Raw genomic sequence first — 16577 nt, forward strand, 5'->3', positions numbered from 1 at the left:
ATGGATCAAAGTAAGTGTCTACTGATGGATGAAGGGATAAGGTAGAAGTGGTGTGTGCGGTTGGGATAGTACTCATGTCTCTGCGTTTCTGCTATGTGTTGGACCTTGTCCTTTTCTTTTTTTGACAGAAAAGTAGGATTTATTCGTGGGCATGAGTAAGGAGGGGACAGCAGCAAGGTTCTCATGACTACAGGGCCCACCATTTGTCCAGAGGGCCTCTATTAGGGATGATTTGACTCCACAGCCGTCCAGGATGAGCCACGTTTCTGCCACCATGTCTTCAAATGCATCTACATTAAACTTAGTAAATCCCCAAATCCCGGAGATATGTGTCTTCTGGTGGCCAGGGAACTTGAACTTGGCCCAGCGAAGGGCCTCAATCATATGCTCTTTATTCTGCAGCTTAGTGAGGATGGACCTTATGACTTGACCAATGTGGACCCTAGCCACTGTGCCCTGGGGCTTTCCAAAGCACCACACGTATCCCAATCTGGAGCGTAGATTGGGAACACCTTGCCAGGCATGAATGTCCACTGAAAAGTACTGTCTCCAGGGCCCGTTAGGGCAACCTGCACATGTGTACATACTGAGGCGGGGTCTGTGTGTGGCCACGGCACACTGGATCCCCATGGGGAACAAACATAGTCCACCTACTTGGCTGCAAATGGACCAAGCTGGTTTTAGAAAAGGCAGAGGAACAGGAGATCAAATTGCCAACATCCACTGGATCATGGAAAAAGCAAGAGAGTTCCAGAAAAACATCTATTTCTGCTTTATTGACTATGCCAAAGCCTTTGACTGTGTGGATCATAATAAACTGGAAAATTCTGAAAGAGATAGGAATACCAGAGCACCTGACCTGCCTCTTGAGAAACCTGTATGCAGGTCAGGAAGCAACAGTTAGAACTGGACATGGAACAACAGACTGGTTCCAAATAGGAAAACAAGTACGTCAAGGCTGTATATTGTCACCCTGCTTATTTAACTTATATGCAGAGTACATCATGAGAAACGCTGGACTGGAAGAAACACAAGCTGGAATCGAGATTGCCGGGAGAAATATCAATAACCTCAGATATGCAGATGACACCACCCTTATGGCAGAAAGTGAAGAGGAACTAAAAAGCCTCTTGATGAAAGTGAAAGAGGAGAGTGAAAAAGTTGGCTTAAAGCTCAACATTCAGAAAATGAAGATCATGGCATCTGGTCCCATCACTTCATGGGAAATAGATGGGGAAACAGTGGAAACAGTGTCAGACTTTATTTTTTTGGGCTCCAAAATCACTGCAGATGGTGACTGCAGCCATGAAATTAAAAGACGCTTACTCCTTGGAAGGAAAGTTATGACCAACCTAGATAGCATATTAAAAAGCAGAGACATTACTTTGCCAACAAAGGTTCATCTAGTCAAGGCTATGGTTTTTCCTGTGGTCATGTATGGATGTGAGAGTTGGACTGTGAAGAAGGCTGAGCACTGAAAAATTGATGCTTTTGAACTGTAGTGTTGGAGAAGACTCTTGAGAGTCCCTTGGACTGCAAGGAGATCCAACCAGTCCATTCTGAAGGAGATCAGCCCTGGGATTTCTTTGGAGGGAATGATACTGAAGCTGAAACTCCAGTACTTTGGCCACCTCATGCGAAGAGTTGACTCATTGGAAAAGACTCTGATGCTGGGAGGGATTGGTGGCAGGAGGAGAAGGGGACAACAGAGGATGAGATGGCTGGATGGCATCACTGACTCAATGGATGGGAGTCTGAGTGAACTCTGGGAGTTGGTGATGGACAGGGAGGCCTGGTGTGCTGCGATTCATGGAGTCGCAAAGAGTCGGACACAACTGAGCGACTGAACTGAACTGAACTGGACCCTGTCTTGGTGGTAGGAATGTAGTAATGAGCAAAGCCAGATGCAGTTGTGGTCCTTTCGCCTTCACCATGCCTGTCAAAACACACAGACACTTGACCAGGAGAACATTCTTGTGGATGAGTCCTGGTAATCTGCAGAAATGGGGAGGGGGCCTTGGTTTAGCAAATCTAGTGATAGACAATAGAGAATTAACTACGTTTTACATTTAAGCTCACAGTTGGGAATACTCTGGGAGTTGGTGATGGACAGGGAGGCCTGGCGTGCTGCGATTCATGGGGTTGCAAAGGGTCGGACACGACTGAGCAACTGAACTGAACTGAACGACTGAACTGAACTGAACGCATTGCTCAGAACCTAGCATTACCCTTTGAGAGGTGTTAGCATCAACAAAACTAATGCTATCCCCCTGAAAGATTTGTCTAACACTGAATCTCAGTCTTTAAATTTTTATTTTTGTATAAAAATAGTAGAGAAGAGTGATTTTAGTCATTTGTCATTTTAATGGTTTGATCTTTTATTTTTCCATCTCTGAATGGAAGCACGTTAGCTGCTCGCCCAGAAAGATTCACAGCGTACCTTTTTTTTTTTAAAGCCCAGGTTTCCTAGATATAAAACTTAAGACTGTTCTGTATTTTTATATACTCAAAGTTCTCAAATTTGAGGTCAAGGAGAAGAGGTAAAAATAAAAAGAAGAGATTGCTTGCTTACACAGTAAATTCTTTTCATGAGTTCCATCTTAAAGAAATAAAGAGTGTCTTAACTTTAGTTGGCATTTAATACATTCATTCAGTTGAAATCTTTCTCAGCTAATAGTTCAAATATCAATGTTGGCAATTCCCCCAGGTGTGATAACTCTATATTAAGATATATACTGACTTTGATATATATATCTAATTTTAGAAATAAACATACGCACAGTATATACAGGTACATTGTATTTCCATCACAAATCTGAGATGCCACATTTTATTTATATAGAAATTTAGAGATCTAAAATTTGTCTTCCTGAAGTATTTGATACTGGTTGCTTCTACTGTGAAGCATAGGGATAGCAGCTCATATTTATGAAGTGTATACTAAGCACCTGCTACTGTATTAATCACTTTAGTACCCATGAACTGGATTTCTTTTTAAAGTCCGGTTTATTGATGTGTAATTTATACAGTTTGCCCTACTTAGTTATGTAGTTCTGTGATTTTTGAAAGGTACAGGTCTTATCACCAATACCACAAACAACCTACGAGATATTTCCATCACCCCAAACAGTTCCCTTGTTCTTCTTTGTAGTCAACTCACTCTCCTCATTCCCAGCCCCTGGCAACCACTGATAGGATTTCTTCTGTCTGTATTGCCTTTTTGAGAATGTCATACAAATGGAATCATACAGTATGCATTTTGAGTTTGGTCTGTTTAATTTAGCCATTCTGAAGGAGATCAGCCCTGGGATTTCTTTGGAAGGAATGATGCTAAAGCTGAAACTCCAGTACTTTGGCCACCTCATGCAAAGAGTTGACTCATTGGAAAAGACTGATGCTGGGAGGGATTGGGGGCAGGAGGAGAAGGGGATAACAGAGGATGAGATGGCTGGATGGCATCACCGACTCGATGGACGTGAGTCTGGGTGAACTCCAGGAGTTGGTGATGGACAGGGAGGCCTGGCGTGCTGCGATTCCTGGGGTCTCAAAGAGTCGGACACGGCTGAGCGACTGAACTGAACTGATGCTTTTAGATTCGTCTGTATTATATCATCATCAGGTGTAGAAGTTCATGCCTTTTTATTGCTGATGGCATTCCATTGTATGGATATGTTATTGTTTAGTTGCTCGGTCGTGTCTGACTCTTTGTGACCCCGTGGACTATAGCCTGCCAGGCTTCTCTGTCCATGGAAATTTCCAGGCTAGGATTTCCTAGAAATTTCCTCCTTCAGGGAATCCTCCTGATTTGGATTGAACCCATGTCTACTGCACTTTATTGCTGAGCCACCACGGAAGCTCTTGTATGGATATACCACATGTTTATTTGTTCACCAGTTGGACATTTGCATCTCCAGTATTTGTTGATAGTATTTATGTAGAAGCTTATATATATATATATATTTCTCTTGGGTAAATATCTAGGAGTGGGACAGCAGGATTGTATGATAAGTATATGTTTAACTGTATAAGAAATTGCTAAAGTGAAAGTGGAAGTCTCTCAGTCGTGTCCGACTCTTTGCGACCCCAAAGACTTTACAGTCTGTGGACTTCTCCAGGCCAGAATACTGGAGTGGGTAGCCTTTCTCTTCTCCAGGGGATCTTCCCAATCCAGGGATCGAACCCAGGTCTCCCACATTACAGGCACATTCTTTACCAGCTGAGCCACAGGGGAAGCCCTAAATTAGAAATTGCTTAACTGTTTTCACGATGATGTGATCACTGACCTAGAGCCAGACATCCTGGAATGTGAAGTCAAGTGGGCCTTAGAAAGCATCACTACAAACAAAGCTACTGGAGGTGATGGAATTCCAGTTGAGCTATTTCAAATCCTGAAAGATGATGCTGTGAAAGTGCTGCACTCAATATACCAGCAAATTTGGAAAACTCAGCAGTGGCCACAGGACTGGAAAAGGTCAGTTTTCATTCCAATCCCAAAGACAGGCAATGGCGAAGAATGCTCAAACTACCGCACAATTGCACTCATCTCACATGCTAGTAAAGTAATGCTCAAAACTCTCCAAGCCAGGCTTCAGCAATACATGAACCGTGAACTTCCAGATGTTCAAGCTGGTTTTAGAAAAGGCAGAGGAACCAGAGATCAAATTGCCAACATCTGCTGGATCATCGAAAAAGCAAGCGAGTTTCAGAAAAACATCTATTTCTGCTTTATTGACTATGCCAAAGCCTTTGACTGTGTGGATCACAATACACTGTGGGAAATTCTGAAAGAGATGGGAATACCAGACCACCTGACCTGCCTCTTGAGAAATCTGTATGCAGGTCAGGAAGCAACAGTTAGAACTGGACATGGAACAACAGACTGGTTCCAAATAGGAAAAGGAGTACAAGGCTGTATATTATCATCCTGCTTATTTAACTTATATGCAGAGTACATCATGAGAAATGCTGGACTGGAAGAAACACAAGCTGGAATCGAGATTGCCGGGAGAAATATCAATAACCTCAGATATGCAGATGACACCACCCTTATAGCAGAAAGTGAAGAGGAACTAAAAAGCCTCTTGATGAAAGTGAAAGGGGAGAGTGAAAAAGTTGGCTTAAAGCTCAACATTCAGAAAATGAAGATCATGGCATCCAGTCCCATACTTCATGGGAAATAGATGGGGAAACAGTGTCAGACTTTATTTTTTTGGGCTCCAAAATCACTGCAGATGGTGACTGCAGCCATGAAATTAAAAGACGCTTATTCCTTGGAAGGAAAGTTTTGACCAACCTACATAGCATATTAAAAAGCAGAGACATTACTTTGCCAACAAAGGTTCATCTAGTCAAGGCTATGGTTTTTCCTGTTGTCATGTATGGATGTGAGAGTTGGACTGTGAAGAAGGCTGAGCGCCGAAGAATTGATGCTTTTGAACTGTGGTGTTGGAGAAGACTCTTGAGAGTCCCTTGGACTGCAAGGAGATCCAACCAGTCCATTCTAAAGGAGATCAGCCCTGGGATTTCTTTGGAGGGAATGATACTGAAGCTGAAACTCCAGTACTTTGGCCACCTGATACGAGGAGTTGATGCATTGGAAAAGACTCTGATGCTGGGAAGGATTGGTGGCAGGAGGAGAAGGGGAAGACAGAGGATGAGACGGCTGGATGGCATCACCGACTGGATGGACGTGAGTCTGAGTGAACTCCGGGAGTTGGTGATGGACAGGGAGGCCTGGTGTGCTGCGGTTCATGGGGTCTCGAAGAGTCGGACACGACTAAGCGACTGAACTGAACTGAACTGAAACTGTTTTCCAAATAGGCATTCCCACCAACAGTGTGTGAGAAGTGTAGTTGTTTCGTATCCTTACCAGCCCTTGGTATTGTAGATGGTAGTGTTGTTTTTAATCTACTCTAATGGGTATAGTGGTCCTGTGGCTTTAATTTGCTTTTCTCTATTGAGTAACACGGAGAAGGCAATGGCACCCCACTCCAGTAGTCTTGCCTGGAAAATCCCATGGACGGAGGAGCCTGGTGGGCTGCAGTCCATGGGATCGATAAGAGTCAGACACGACTGAGCGACTTCACTTTCACTTCTTGCATTCATGCATTGGAGAAGGAAATGGCAACCCACTCCAATGTTCTTGCCTGGAGAATCCCAGGGATGGGGGAGCCTGTTGGGCTGCCGTCTATGGGGTCGCACAGAGTCGGACACGACTGAAGCGACTTAGCAGCAGCAGCAGCACTGAGTAACAATGTTGAGATCTTTTCTGTTCTTACCATCAGTGTCTCTTCTTTTGTGAAGTATCTGTTCAAATCATTTGAGCATTTAGAAAGTTGGTTTGTTTTCTTATTTTTGAGTTGTGAAAGTTCTTTACATGTTCCAAATAGTAGTATATGAACTGACTTTAATTCTCACAATAATTCTTTGAAGTGGGTACTGTTACTCTAAATTACAGATAAAAAAGTTTAGGCACAGGTTTTTGTAATTTCCCAGGATTTCACAGCTAATAGGAAGCAGAGCTGGTATTGGAACCCATCCTGTGCTAAATTGTTTGCCAGGTTTTTTTTTTTTTGGCGGAGCTTGATTATGGGAGGCCGTGAATAGAACCAGGATCCAATTCGTGTAGGTGGTAAAATAATGGTTATAGAGACACCCCTGAGCAAAGCGGCAGTATATTACGGTAGCAACTCTGCTTCACGTCTTTGGGAACAGCTGTTTGTTTCTGTTGAAAAAAGTTAATTACTTTTACTTTACGTCTCTTCTACTTGTGGCCAAAAGTACTTCTTCTAAATTACAGTCCAAGTATCTGCCATTATCAGGTGATGAAGTACTGTATATAAATGGATTTTCTGAATAGCAGAAGTTTACCCTTTTATGTATCTATACTTCATGAAAATGTTGATGCGTTTGATGTTGGTCATCTGTTTTTTAAAAACCTTTATCATAATGGTGACTCGTAGGCGCTTACTCTTTGGTGACATCCTCAGATATCCTGAATATCCTCTGACATTTCAGAGTGGCTTCAGAGCCCAGTACTCTTTTTTTTTTTAATATTTATTTTACATTGGGGTACAGCCAGTTGACGATGTGGTGATAGGTTCAGATGCACAACAAAGGGACTCAGCCATCCACATTCATGTATCCATTCTCCGTTCAGGCTGCTACATAACATCCAACAGAGAGAGTTCCATGTGGTATACAGTGGTCCCTGCTGCCTGTTCATTGTAAAGTAGCAGTGTGTACATGTCCATCCCAAACTCCCTAACTATCCCAGACTCCAGTACTTGTAAGTTACATTTGTAGTGATTGACTTTTAAAAAAAAAAACAAAACAAAAAACGTTTTCTTATGATCCCCTCCGTCACTTGTTGGCTGAAATCATCCTTCCACTAGCCCCTCTTTTACCATTTATAATTCGATTGGCTAAAAGATAATCAAATTAGGCTTATGTGGATATTATCTAAGATAAATTTTAACTCTGGGAAACAACTTGGGGATTTTCCAAGTGAAAATCTCCCGTGACTGCTCAGAGGGCCTCTCTTGGTGTTTGGGTTCCAAAGAGTCCCTCTGGATCAATGAGCTCTAAACCAAGTCAGGTATGACATTTGAGAACATGTGATGCATTTTTCTTTCTAGCCTAGCTTTTATTAATAATTTATTAAATCGTGGAGATTATTTTAGTAAAAAGATTAGTCAGGCAGTGTTCAGTGACATGGAATAAACAGGCACTTAGTGGGCAGAAAGTCGGTTCACAGTCATTGTGTTTTGTAGCAGTTTACAAAGTTCGAAGTCAGTGACAGCTTGTCCCCTCAGCTGTGCCTCTAGTAGGGCAGAATGATTACTTCCAAGTAATTAACTGAGGGGAGGAGACCTTGCTAAATCCTGTTTATTTTCTGTAAAAGATTAGGATGAAGGCTAGCCAGTGAGCTGCGCTTTTAAAGTACTTTTGGAAGTGCTTAATGCTTTCAAGCCATTCTGATCAATTTAAGCTCTTAGAAGAAATTAATATATGCGCAGCCAGGGACAGGGTGAATATCTGTAGTGACTGCAGTTTCAGCTGCTTGGGCACCTTGTCAGATGGACAGGGACTTGGAGAGCAAAACTTCACTGGCCACATGTTGACACCCTGGGGCTCTCCAGGGCATACCATGGTTGGCTTTTATTTGTGGACAGTTCTGTTTGAAAGGTCAGGAGAACTGTGGCTACCACTTGGGAGTAGTAGAGTTATGAACCACGATCGTATTGATAATCTGATTCAAATAGGGTTTCATCAGGCTTGCAGTTTTATTTAAAATCATTTTGCTGTATTGGGCTTTAGTTCCTTTCTAACCCCAAGTTTACTTTTTTTAGTCTGAAAACCAGATTAGTAGTTCACGCTTATTTTTCCACTGAACTTTGAATTTTCTAGTGGATTTTATCTGTTTAGCGAACTTATAAATCTGCATCTGGTATTGCAGTGTGCTGGCTTTTCCAGATTACATAGCAATATACACCTTTTATATAAGAGTTAATGAGTAGCCAGGTTAGGCTTCCCGGGCCATTGTTACATTCAAAGGCAGAAAGCTTGCTGTCTCCCTTCCATCCCCTCCCCTCCTTTTTTTCCCTTTCATCTTTGTATTTAGTTGCTATATTAAAGTAACTTTTAAAAGTTGCAATTTGTATTTTTTTTTTAAACAGCATGCAGGTTTTTCGTTTTGCTTCCTTACAGATTCTGACTCTGTTTTATTGTGAATTTTAAATCATGATAATTAACCTGGGCTGAGTAATAGTTTAATCAAGGGAGGTCTGGCTGCTTGGCTCTGCCTCTCCCCCTGTGCTGTCTCTCTGCCCCGTTTTTACCTGTGGATTTGCATGTTTGACCTAGCAGAGTAACTGGGTCCGCAGCAACATGGGCGTGCCTCCCTCAGAAACACTCAGTTTCACGTATGACTCATAAGCTGAAGCACAGACACCACTTCCCCAATCTACAGGAGCCATTTTAACAGCACAAAACTTGCCGGATAGCTTTTTACTTTCCAGCCCAAAGGACAGTGTCTAAGGAGAACGAGAATATTGGAAGGTAACACATTAAGATTTTGCGTGTCTGCTTCTGGCTGTTTCCTGGGCTGGTGAACGGGGAGGGTGCTTCTTACCTGTCGGAGAACATGGCTGAATGTGATCTTTAACTCTCTGGGAAAATGTGTGTCGTGGTCCCATGCCTGATTGCACTTTCCTACTAGGGGGAAACAAAGCATTCAGATTCTGGAAACTTTGAGATCTTCTTGATGAAGCAGTTTTTTTATTTTCTGTGATTTCTTTTTCCCCTCTGTGTGACTTGAGAATAAAGGAGACTTTTCTTGATTTTTTTTTTTTTTAATACCACAAAGGAAACGAGGTCAAATTCTAATTTTTAAAAATGTGACTATATTTGTGAGGGTGCCCTGTAAATTACAATTAAGCAAACTGTATTATTCATGTGTGATTTGAGTGTTAAGGAAGAAGTTGAAGGGCAATGGTTTTGTTTTAGCATTTTAGTTAAGGGGAAGTTTGTAGACAACTCAGTCATAGGTGTTGCTCACTGACTGTAATATTCTTTGTAATATTTTTTTTGTTTCTTTAAAGTTAATGAAGTTTATACTAAACATTTAATTTTGAAACCGAATGTAAGTTTGGATAAAATGCACGGTCATTTAGATAACAAGTAAAAGTGATTATTAAAGAGGAAGAAAGGCTAGAATGATTCATTTGCAGTTAGGAAAAAATAATAAAGTTTTATAATTCACACTAGAAATTTGTTCAGAGTAGCAACCTTAGAAGCATAACTAGTTTCTGAGGAAATGCAGTATTTTGATTTGGAATGTTGACCTTCCATCTATACAACTGTTCTTAAAATTTGCTTGTTTTGAATTAAAAATTAAAAACTAAGAACAGATTATTTAGTCCTTTCCTGAAATAGTTCTCATTATGGAAATTAGGAGATTTTGTCAAGTGTATATAATGCTGTCCCTTCAAATTCTAGGTGCTCTGAGAAACTGGATGCAGCAGTATATTGCTTAAAAAGTTATTTTGTGAAACTAAAATCTGAATGAAAGTAAAGTTTGAATATGCAGTGCTTCCAAATACGGTTTTCAGAACTCAAACTTGGCAAGTCATTTATTGTTGACTGTGATGATATTTAGCTAGCTCGAGGATTCGCTGTTAATAACTTTTATAAGTGACTGAAGGCCTGTCAGATGAAAGGGAAGATAGAAAGGCGGTCAATTATTATTTCTTACTCTTTGAAAAGATTGTTCCTGTTATCAGATCTCAATTGACAGGCATAAGCAGACATTTTACCAGTTTAGCTCTGAGCCATTTGCTATCATCTTTGTTTGCATATTGCCGGTTTAGTCAGCTTTTGAGTAAGCAGAAGCTGTATTTACTTCTGGTCTGTTCTGTGTGAAAAATTTAATGAAACTTTTGCCTTTCTTTCTTTTTATTGAGTTTTTAAGGCCAGTGACCCACAGAGAAAAATCAAGGGGTGCACAAATGAGCAAATAATTAAGATTTCATTTATCAAAGTAGAAGAATTTAGTATATTAAAATTAAGACACCATTGCGGTTTAAATAAAGATAAATACGAATCGTATATTTTGGTTTCTTGTTATGCGGAGAAGACTGAAGTGGGGCTTCAAGGAGAGGGAGGGGAAAAAAAAAACACACAGAAGCAAAGGCAAACCAGTATGACTTATTATGTAGTCCCCTTCCCACCCTTTTCCTTTCATAAAGTTGAATAGAAGTTAAAGTGAGTCATCAGAATTAAACTTAGAATGACCAGTTTGAAGAACTTCGCGTTAAAAGATTGAAGATCATTCAGCTGCTCACTTTTAAAGTTGAGACCGTGGCCCAGAGAGGTCTTGTGACTTGCTCAAGGTTAGGTCGTGCTGGACTGCAGGCCTTCCAGACTGCAGCTGCTCAGTTGAGCCCCCACCAACAAATGATGCTTTGTTTGAAATGGTCTATGTTGCCTCAGGAGTGAATAAAATCTTACATCAAGTTCCTTGGTGATGATTTTGGTGATAAGGTATGGCCAAATGAGTTAACTAATGATTTTGAAAATTTGTTCAGACTAGTTTCCTTTTTCATCAGAGAGAGGACGAGGCATTTGTTTAATTTCTACAGCAGCTTTTTTCTCACTATTAGAATTTTTTCATAGTTGAAGCGTTGTGACATTACCTGTTTAAGATGGGCCTAAGGAAGATGGGAATTTGCTTTGAACTCCTAGATACGAAGACAGATTTATTTCCACTTTAATCTTACCTCATCTTCTTTTGGTAGGACAAATACTGTTTCATATGATGCCTTGTTCTATTAAAGTGTGTGTAAAACTGCATATGTTTGCAAAACCTGGAGGCCTCTAAACTCTAACATAAGTATAATTTTGAATTTAACCTTCCCATAAGTAATAATCTCATTCCATTTGTTGTACCTTCTTCTTTGAAAGTTTACTTCACATACCGGGCTCTTGATTCTTAGAACTGTCTGGGGAATACAGAATCTTTGTCTATTAACTTTTTGATATGTTTTATTGTGGTGGTTGAAATTTACCTTAGATCTGTCTTTCTTTAGGTCTGAAATCTGGATTTTTAAATTGCTTTTCATATGACTGTTGAATCTCTTAAATTTCTGAGTCCCCTAACCTAGTTTACTATCAAATTTTCCACAATGTGGTGGTCATCATTGTCCTCAACAATAAACAGGGCACACAAGTCTACAAAATCTGGGCTCTAGTCTCACAAACTTAGAGTCTTACTGAGAAAATAGGGTGTGGTAACATAGGTGAAATAAATAAAGAATGAAACAAAACCACAGAGTTATTAAATTTTAGTTCAGATTGCTTGCCTAGAGGTGACGGGTGACCGAGACTTCAAATGAGCATGAAGGGTCTATGAGTCTTGAGGAGTATTGAAGAATGAGTAGCCTTTATTTGTACAGGTTTGGAAGAGTATCTTCAGTGAGAGTAAGAATGTATACGAGAAACAAATATAGCATATTAACACAGATATATGGAATCTAGAAAAACGGTATTGATGAAACTATTTGCGGAGAGGAAATGGAGACCCCGATGTAGAGAATGGACTTGCGGACACAGCAGGGGAGGGAGAGAGTGGGGCAGATGGAGAGAGTGGCCTCAGCGCACGCACACTATCGGGTAAGGTGGAGAGCTGGTGGAAGGTGCCAGGTAGCACAGGGAGCCTGGGGCGCTCCGCCGGCCTGACGAATGGGGGGGGGTGGGGGCGGCTGGGGAGGAGGGGATGCATGTATAATTATACAATAATTCGCAGTATCGTATGGCAGAAACCAACACATTAAACCAACATTAAACCAAACATTTAAACGAAATTTACAAAAAGAATAAGAATGTAAATTCTTAGAGGGCAGAAGTGTTGTACTCTGTTTCTCCATCTTTTTCAACCTTGGACAGAGTATCAGGCACACGTGTACAGGCCGTTACTATTGCATTTGCGGCATGAAGGCCTTGCTGCTCGGCTGGGCAGGCCCTGCTGTAGTGGCCGCAGACCTGTAAGGGACGTGTGGCCCTTAGCTTAGTCTTGGATGTGTACACATTGTAACCACAGAGATAATTAACACCTGCCTGGTAATATGCTGCATTTAAAGTAGTAATTTTTGACCTTTGTTGTAACAGAGAATCACCTGGTTTCAACTTAGAGATTTTGGTTTATTAGGCCCTGGGGTTTGGCTTATCCATCTGCAATTTTAATGAGTACCCTAGATGACTTTCTCAGAAAGAGAGTTTGCAGGTTTAAGAGCTGTGAAGAGTGATTAATCAGTTACTTAGCATTTTAATGTCTGAATTTTTAAGGAACAGTGGCATTTGGAAACCCACAGGCTCTAGGAAGTATTAATAAGAAGAATGACGAGGACTTACCTAGCCTCAGCTCCCTGCGCAGTGCTCCCTTTCTCTATTGGTTTTCTGCTGGGCTTTGTCTTTCAACATTGTCGCTCTTCTGTGTCCTCTTCTCTAATTCTGCTTTTCTTCCTCTGGCTGTCCACTGACAGCCATCTTGACCACATTATATAATTAATCTAATTGTGTTTGTTTTTCAGGTTTAATTAGCCTCTTTATCTCTCAGTGAACCATCACTCTCCCAATGTTAGTATTTGGCTGTTTTTTTTTTTTAGTTCCCTTTGGTGCCTCATGGTAACTCTCCATTCCCTTTTCCCTGGGGTAGGGCAAAAAAAAAAAAAAGGTCCCTTCCTGATGTGGGGTAACATTTACAGTCTTTGAAAACTCTTCTTTCCTCGGAGACACTGTGATTATTTGTTATTGTTTGAGTCTGGGAGGGAGTAACTTTTTTTTTTTTTTTTGTCATGTAATACTTGAATATGGTTTTTGAAATTTCTTTGGACATTTAACTGCATAATGGATTGCATATTTGTAGGCTTTGCATGACATATTGTCTAGACTGCACAGACTCTTAAATGAGAAGAAGAGTCCCATCAGTTGAGTGGTCTGAATGTAATTTTGCCTCCATCAGTTGGTCAGAATATTTTGCTCCTTTGCTTAGGAGCTGCTTCCTTTAAATGGTAAGAATTAAATTAGTAATATCATTGAGTCAACCTAATTGATTTGGGCAGTTTTCAACTCTCTGAGCAATCTTTCTCCCATTAGTAAAGAGGAGCTCCTAATGGGAGAGTTATTTGTCACCTCTATCTTTGTGTCTTGTCAGTTGATCTGTGTACTAGAGTAAAAGCGGCTGGTGATCTATACTATAAATGTATAGGAATCCACCCTTTTTGAAAAAAATAGTTCCTGTGCAGTTTGCTTTGTTGGTAGAGGGGATAAATTAGGCAGCTGAGCTTTGGTTGTATAAATTTCTGTGCAGAAACATTTTTTATTCCTTCTCTTCCAGTAATAAGTATCTGAATTAATAACCCCACTGTCATCATCAGAAAACTCTTCCTAAACTTGTCTTTTCACCTTCGTTCATTTACCCCTGTTGGAATTCAGAGGCCTTTTCGTTTGCCTGTTAATGCTGCGTGGCAAGGGATCAGGGGCTTCCCAGGTAGCGCTAGTGGTAAAGAACCCGCCTGCCAATGGAGGAGACTTAAGAGACGCAGGTTCTATCCCTGGGTCAGGAAGATCCCCTGGAAGAGGGCATGGCATCCCACTCTAGTATTCTTGCCTGGAGAATCCCATGGACAGAGGATCCTGGTGGGCTAAATCCATTGGGTCGCAGAGTTGAACATGACTGAAGCAAATTAGCATAGCATAGCAAGATATCAGCTCTTTTTTGTCTCCATATTTTGTAGCTTGAGATTGATTGCTAGCATCAAAAAAAAAAAAAAAGCACAAGTGTAAACAATATGAATGCCTTCTAGATTTATGAAGATTGATTTAATAATTTTTATATTAAAAAACTATCAAAGTGTTGCACATTTTTAAAAATCGAATAAAAAGCCTTTAGTGAAAAGCAGCGTCTCTCCTCTACCCCTTACCCATCTCAGTCCTGCTGCCTAGAGGCAGCCACTTATACAAATTTTTGATTTCTTGATTTTTCAAATTTGTATTTTCTTAGATCTATCTTTTCCCCATCTTCTATCCTATAGAATAGAAGTTCTTCAAGGTAGCAGGAACCAGTGTGACTTTAAGTGATGTCAAGTCACATAGAGGTCATAATCTATGTGGTAGATGGTCAATAATACAGTGGTCATTGTATTTGTGCAGAGTTGTATGGTATGGTTTTAGAGATTAAATGAAAGAAAATTGGTTAGTTTCTGTGTTTTAGAAAACAGTCCTGTAAACAATTAAAATGAGCTGTTGATTTAATAACTGTTAGTTTCTGTGCATCTTTTGTATCAAAATTCAGGGTGGGGAACACGTGTACACCTGTGGCAGATTCATGTTGATGTATGGCAAAACCAATACAATATTGTAAAGTAATTAGCCTCCAATGAAAATATATAGATTTATATTAAAAAATACTAAATGTAACCTGTGTGTTGTAGTAAAGCCATTCATTATCCTTTTTTCTTTAAAACTATGAAATGTGAGTGTAGGATAATGTATAAAACATATACAGTTTAAATGTTATTACATAGTGTTTACCCATGTCACAACAGCCTAGGTTAAGAAATAGAGCATGTTTATTAAGATAAAAATCCCCAACTCTGCCCATGTTTGTTTTTCCTTAAAAATAACTAGTATTCTGGTTTTAGTGATAACCCTTTCTTTATAGCTTTACCCCTTTGGATTTTACTGAAATGGATCATACCATGTGTACTCTGTAGTGACTTGTTTCTTTCATTTAACTCTATGAGATTTATCTTAATTGGTTTTAATTGCAGTATAGTACTGCATTGTCTGTCTGTGCTGGAACGTATTTACCATCTTGTTGATGGCGGTAGAGTATGTCCAGTTTGGGAACACTCTTGATGTAATTCTTGGAACATACGTGCAAGAGTTCTTTATTAAATCATCACACTGAGGTATGTGAAGAGTTTACAACGTGTATGGGGAGAATGCAAATTAAAGATAATCTAGCGTTTCTCATTGTCTTTCCTAGGAAGAGATGCCATCGATGCCTTCTTGCCCCTTCAGCCTCTTGTCATGGTGGTTTGCCCTGGGGGCTCAAACCTTCTAGCGTGTGCTCGGTTGCTTCAGTCGTGTCCGACTCTTTGCAACCCCGTGGACTGTAGCCTGCCAGGCCGCTCTGTCCATGGGATTCTCCAGGCAAGAATACCAGAGTGGGTTGCCATTCCCTTCTCCAGGGGATCTTCCTGACCCAGGGATTGAACCTCAGTCTCCTGTATCTCCTGCATTGTAGGCAGATTCTTCATTGCTGAGCCACCAGGGAAGCTAGGACCCTAAAAAGTGGGCAGGTGATGTCTTTAAAATAAGTTGTGGGCATTAGTACATTTGACCACTAATCACTCAGCAGTTTAGCATGCCTCCCATTTATTAACTAGAGTTTATTTCAAACAATTTTGAGTAAAAATTTTGTGATAGATACATTAAAATCCCTATTACATACATAAAAACAATACTATCATTGATGCATATGAAGTAAAGTTATAAAAATATAGGCAGTTGGGCAACAGCAATTTTAGAATGGTCAGAAGAGATTGGAGAGGGATATATGCATATTTATATTTGACTTTTTTATTCTTAAGAGTCTGAAACAAATTATGGAAATGTTAATATAAAGCTGGGTGATGGGCATGTCATTGTATTCTTTCTTTGGTTGAGCTGCTTCATAGTAAATTGTGCTATGTAAGGGGTAGATTATTTTCCCTCCACATTTATATATAACTGAGAAATAATATTTAAGTTGATGAGGACCAGAAGTTGATTTTTAAAAAAGAAGTGGTGAGTAAACTCTACATCAGTTTAAAAAAATCATCATTTCAATGAAGGAGATGAGCTAGATTCAGAATTAAGTTATACATAAGACATAAGACTGTATCTGTCCCCTATAACTAACAAGATCGCTCTAGGCATACTTCTGATGAGTAAATGATAATTTCCAGTTGACATCCATTAACCAGTTGGAGATAATAGTTTGTTAGAAATAATTTAGCCTTTAGAATCATCAC

General features: G+C 40.1%; 1 protein-coding gene and 1 pseudogene across 4 annotated transcripts in view; one reads left to right on the forward strand and one right to left on the reverse strand.

Moving 5' to 3' along the window:
- The window catches only part of ELF1 (E74 like ETS transcription factor 1), a 117287-nt gene that overhangs the window by 27874 nt on the left and 72836 nt on the right, over positions 1-16577 (forward strand). The window contains exon 1 of one of the 4 annotated variants that reach the window (XM_006076522.3): positions 8772-9060. The exons of the other annotated variants lie outside the window; for them this stretch is intronic. The gene's annotated coding sequence lies outside the window, so the exon portion shown is untranslated. Of the gene's footprint in view, positions 1-8771; positions 9061-16577 lie in introns of those variants that run through there. 4 annotated transcript variants of the gene reach the window in all.
- Positions 542-664, reverse strand: LOC112578594 (annotated as a pseudogene).

Source organism: Bubalus bubalis, chromosome 13 (genome assembly GCF_019923935.1).
Source record: "Bubalus bubalis isolate 160015118507 breed Murrah chromosome 13, NDDB_SH_1, whole genome shotgun sequence".
Taxonomy (NCBI): Eukaryota; Metazoa; Chordata; class Mammalia; order Artiodactyla; family Bovidae; genus Bubalus; species Bubalus bubalis.